We start from the raw sequence: 5,754 nt of genomic DNA, 5'->3' as shown, positions 1-5,754 counted from the left end.
ACTGAAATAATGACATAATAAAGTTTAATATGAATGAGTTTTACATCATTACAAGTTTTTAAATTGGTCAAACAATAATATGCTCTCTAAGGACAGGTGAATAAATTCAAGATTGTAAAAGAGAAGATCAAAACACCCCGGATCATTAGTAGTGGGACTGAGTCTATGAAGAACCTTTAACTTCCAGTCTATGTGAAGTAGAGAGACTCAGTCTTTTTTGTTATTTTCTAAAAAAGAAAAATAACAAGGAGTTGATGGGGTGGCTAGGAGGTGCAGTGGATGGAACACTGGCCCTTGAGTCAGAAGTACCTGAGTTCAAATGTGGCCTCAGGCACTTAATAATTACTTCGGTGTGTGGCCCTGGGCAAGTCACTTAACCCCATTTGCCTTGCAAAAACCTAAAAACACAATAAGGAGTTGACTTGGAAAAATTGATTTCAAATATTGAAAAGTGAATTGAAAATTAGAAAGAAAGACATCAAGTATATATAAGTGATTTAAAACTTGACATGATATCAGAGTTAAGTAAAATTTGACAATATTTATCTGCATTAACAAAAATAACAAGAAATTAATTTTAAAAATGCAAAGGAAGGCATCCTTAAGTCTATTAGATCTAAAAGTATGGTGAAGTCATCAAATCTACCTGATACTGGCTAAGAAACAGAGAAGTGGATCAGCAGAATAGTTGAGGTACAAAAAAAATGTAGTCAATTACTATAGTAAGTACTGTTAGATAAAACCAAAGACAAAAACTTCTTGGTTAAGTACTCATTATTAGATAAAAACAGCTAGCAAATAGTATGGTAAAAACAAGGCATAGACCCACATCTTGAACTCTAAACCAAAATAAGATCAAAATGGGTTCAGGACTTAGAAATATAGGATGATACCATTAATTAAGACTAATTAAGAGACCAAGAAATACTCTATTTTTCAGAGTTGTGGAAGAAAGAATAGAGAACATTGAAAAATAGTTGATTTTGACTAAATTAAATTAAAAAGATTTTGTGCAAACTTACCATCCAGCATTAGAAGGAGTATGGACAACTGGAAAACAATTTTCAAAGTTAGTGTTTCTGAAAAAAAGTCTCATTCTTAAAATATATATGTGTGTGTGTGTGTGTGTGTGTGTGTGTGTGTGTGTGTGTGTGTATGTGTATATATATATATATATATATATATATGTATATATAAAACTGAGTCAAATTTATATGAAAAGAAGTCATTCCCTGATTGATAAATGGTCAAAGGAAATGAACAGGAACTTTTGAGATGAAGAAATTAAAATGTAATCATACGGAAACAAATCTCCAACTAGAGATTAGATATATGCACATTAAAATCTGATTAGATGATGCACATTAAAACAACTCTGAGGTACCTTCTCACACCTATCAGATAGGCTGAGATGACAAAAAAGGAAATTAATAATGTTGCACAGGATATGTGAAAATTGGGACACTAATGCATTGTTAGTAGAGTAGTGAACTGATTCAACCATTCTGAAGAGCAATTTGGACCTTTATCCAAAGGACAATAAACCTGTCCAAATCCTTTGATCCACAATACCCTAACTAGATCTGTATCACAAAGAGATCATACAATGGAGGAAAGACCAACATGTACAAAAATATTTTAGCAGCTCTTTTTTTAGGAGCAAAGATTTGGAAATTGAGGGGATATCCATCAACTGAGGAATGTTTGAACAAATTATGGTATTTGAATGTTATGGGGTACTATTTTCTATAAGAAATCATGAGTAGCAGGACTTTAGAAAAGCATGGAAAGATTTGCATGAATTGATATTGAGTGAAGTGAACAGAACCAAGGGAACATTTTATATATTAATAGTATCATTGTGAAATGACCAAGTATGATGGTTGTAGCTCCTCACAGCAGTTCAGGGATCAAGATCAATCCTGAGAGATTTATGGAAAATGGCATTCACTTATAAAGAAAAAGCTATGGAGTCTGAATGCAAAGTAGAATAAACTGTATTCAGTTTTTAAAACTTCTTTCATGTCTTTTCTTTCTTCCCCCCCACTTAATTCTTTTTTGGCGGGGGGGGGGGGTTCTGGTCTGACTTTATTAGAAGTAAGGAGTTTAAGAATTAGGTAAGGTTATAATGGTAGAAGCAATAGGCTGGAGGGGATTAAATGGGTCTAATGTTAATAGGGATGGGAAGGGCATGGTAGGAGGGGGGGTTGTTCAATGCTGATGTAGGGAAGGAGAGGAATAGGGGAAAAATGAGGGGGAAGAGAGGCAGGATAGGGGAAGGGTATAAAGCAGAAAAGTTTGCAGGAGAGGGCTCAGAAAGGTACTTCCCAGGAAGTGCAAGTGGCAATCAGGCCTGTTTCAGTTGCTTGTAGGTTACAAACATCACTATTCCAGGAGCCCAGATGGAGGAAGGAAGGCATGAACCCTTTGTGGAAGGCTCTGGGTCCTTCCTTCTAAAGCTTGGTGAGGGCATGGTGGCCAGCACTGGCATATTGGCCTCCAGAAGAGTTCATGTATCTTGTCTTGACCACATCCACAGGGGAGGCAATGATGGTGGTGTAAAAGCCAGGCCCAAAGGCTCAAGTGGCATGGCATGGAAGTTCATGAGTTGGCCTTCAGGAGGTCATCTCTGATGAGATCATAGGTCACCAGCTCAGCACAGTTGACATAAGCATTGTGGGCAACATTGGGTGAAGTTCCTTTCCATAAGCCTGGAAGACCCTCATCTTGGGCAATAGCATTATAAGCATCCACTGTGCCCTGGTATCTCCGATTGCCACCTGCTTGAGCCTGGACCTGGAAATGGACTTTGACCACATCTGTGGGTTGGGTGACAGCCACTGCCAGTGCTCCTGTGTTGCAGCCTTCCAGGAGACACTCCCAATACCTGCCTGCTCAGATCCCTTGTTGTAGAACTGCTTGACACTGAGTCATAAAGGCCAATGTGGACAGAGGCAAGACTCATCTGGTGCTGTAACCCAGCCACTAGGCCTTTGTGCAGGCTACCAGGGCCCTCAGTCTTCACCATAGTCAGAATGGTGCCCATGAAACCTCGATACTGGGCAGTGGTAGAAGAAGCTTTCATGGCCCCTGGTTCTCTCCTTGAATCTGTAAATGGACTTTGGCTGTATCCAAGGGAAAGATGATGAGGTCAGCAATGTAGGCAGCAGTGCCAGCCCCAAGAAACTTGATGGCAGCAGTTGGGTGTACATCTTGTAGGCTTAAATGTAACCATGATTCTTGTTTTCTGCTGCTTCCCAGGAGACAGAGGAAAAATGGAAGGGTAACCTCCACTGATTGAGCAAGACAAGATAGAGGAAATCTGCCGGAGTCCTGACTTGGAGGGTCTCAAGATGATGGCACCTTTACCAAGCTTCTCTAAAGGTGTCCCATTCTTTAAAGTTGCTCATGGCAACCATGGCCCACTTTGCTTGATTTTCCATAGAAAGTTGTTGGGAAATTAAACCACTAATGATCATACTATGTGCCCAGACTGTGGAGGAAAACACGAAGAGGTGGCGGCCGCAGCGGGAAGCGCTGGGCCTGCAGCAGAATCCCGAGGCCGGTGGGCAGGAGGGGCAGCCTAGTTGCTGTCATCAGTCCTGGAGGAGGCAGAAGTGCACACTGAGTCGTTATCTCCCTTGTTTCTAATTTCTCTTTCAGAGTACGACTAATGTGGAAATATGTTAAACATTTCTACATGTACAGGTTTTATGAGATTGCTCAGCAGAACTTGTAAACTTGCAAGTAGATGAATGGTGAAAACTAACTTTACAACCAATTGTTTAAAAATGACTGATTCTGAAAAGTAATAGTATTCTATAGAAGATAAGGAGAGATTGGAGTGAGGTGGGAAAAGACAAAGACAGAAGGACAGAAAGGAAAGGTGAAAGACATACAGAGTTAGTAAAAGTGAGAGAGATAGAGTGATAGAGCACTATTTGGTAAAACAGTCAAAGGGAGAAGAGTATAAAGAAAGATTAAATGTTCATTGACACACTCTTAGAGGTGAGAAGAAATCAGATTAAGGTACATTTTTGAGGATTGAATATAAACTGAGAGGGAACTGACTACTAATGGCAGCATTTTAGGGATAGAGAAAATGTCTTGAGAAAAGAAAAGAATCTTTGGAAAAAATATTATTTTAAGAATGATAGATAATCCTAAAAGAATGAATAGTTAGCTTATATGAGAGGGATCAGTTGAGGTGAGATAAAATGAGACCAGAGATTACTGCTGTATTATGACTTCTGCCAGCAGCAATCATAAACTCAGAACAACAAAGAATGAGATGGATGATCAGAAGTTGGAAGGATTATCCTAGTGAGAAGCAATACATGAACAGGGAGTAAGATAATGATATCATACAAGGGGTTTAATGTCAAAAGGTAGGATTTAGTTAAGTAAAATTATAGAGGTTCAAACAGATAAAACAACAATTTTATACTACTGTCATTTGTCTATCTTATCTCTTTTATTACACTATAATCTACTTGGGTCAGAGAAGCAGTCTTAGCTGTCATTATATCCCAGAATTTATAAAACAATGTCATGTCTGTAGTTGGTACCCAAGTCATGGTCCCTGGATTGTATTTAATTTATAAGACATATTAAGCAAATATTTTCTCACACATTCAATTAAATTTCTTAAAAAATTTGCTTAAAATATTTAATATCCATTGATAAAATTCCATAATATAAAGTGTATTTTTTTTCTTGACAGAATGACCACAGATCAGACTTTAAACACAAAATTTTGATAGTAAAATAAAAACTATTTCAATTATTCATTTTTAATTTTGTTAGATTGCAAACTTTTGATTCTATTTTCCATTGCTGTCTTCAGAGGAGGAAAAAAATGTTCCTTTGTCCCTCCCCAGTAGAAGTGAGAAAACCCCTACCTTCCCTTGAAGTGTTTGTAATAAACAAATTAAGTTTTAGACAATCAAATGATATAATTTACTTGCATCTTCCACTATCCAAATAAATAATTTCATTATTCATTACAGTAAGGGACAACTATTAAAGGATAGACTCTGAATAGGTGATCTGCTTTATTGCATATCCTTAATTCCATTTTCCAAATTCTACTACTCCATTTCTTCACTGACACAGGACCCTTTAACAATATCACTAATATCTCCTCATAGTTGAAAGCCCAAAATAATCTTGATATTTGAGTGTTGGTTCTGTTAAGCCAAAATCTATTAATGTTAGATGTACTTTTTTCACTTTCCCTAGGAGTTCTGAGTGTAATAACTAAGCCAAAAGTATCATTAAGTGAGGATTATCAATTGATATGTACTCATGTCATACTCAAGTTTTTACCAAATCATGTTTGCTAATCATCCTTTACAATTTTAAGATAAGCAGTATAGGACGCACCTAGGTGGCCAGAGCACTGGCCTTGGAGTCAGGAGAACCTCAGTTTAAATCAAGCCTCATACACTTAGTAATTATCTAGCTGTGTTACCTTGGGCAAGTCACTTAACCCCATTGTCTTGTCAAAAAAAAGAAGGTAAACAGCATGATTTAGTGGATAGAAAACTGACCTTAGATGCAGAAAGAAATGCATTCAAATTTTGCTTCTGAAATATCCCGACTATATGACTCTAGGTAAACTACTTTCAATATTCTAGGCAATTCTTTGAGATTCAAAATTGTGGCAAAAGTGTTGGTTTACATTGGTAGAGTTTCTTCATTCCAGGGTTTCTTATAATCAATCATGGAACCATAATCTCAGATACACACACA

General features: G+C 37.3%; 1 pseudogene; it reads right to left on the bottom strand.

Annotated features, from left to right (window-relative positions):
* Positions 1-2,312: 2,312 nt before the first annotated feature.
* Positions 2,313-3,235, bottom strand: LOC141502075 (dicarboxylate carrier SLC25A8 pseudogene; annotated as a pseudogene).
* Positions 3,236-5,754: the final 2,519 nt, after the last annotated feature.

The sequence above is a fragment of the Macrotis lagotis genome, chromosome X (genome assembly GCF_037893015.1).
Source record: "Macrotis lagotis isolate mMagLag1 chromosome X, bilby.v1.9.chrom.fasta, whole genome shotgun sequence".
NCBI classification, from domain to species: Eukaryota; Metazoa; Chordata; class Mammalia; order Peramelemorphia; family Peramelidae; genus Macrotis; species Macrotis lagotis.
This window is presented reverse-complemented; position numbering and strand designations above follow the sequence as displayed.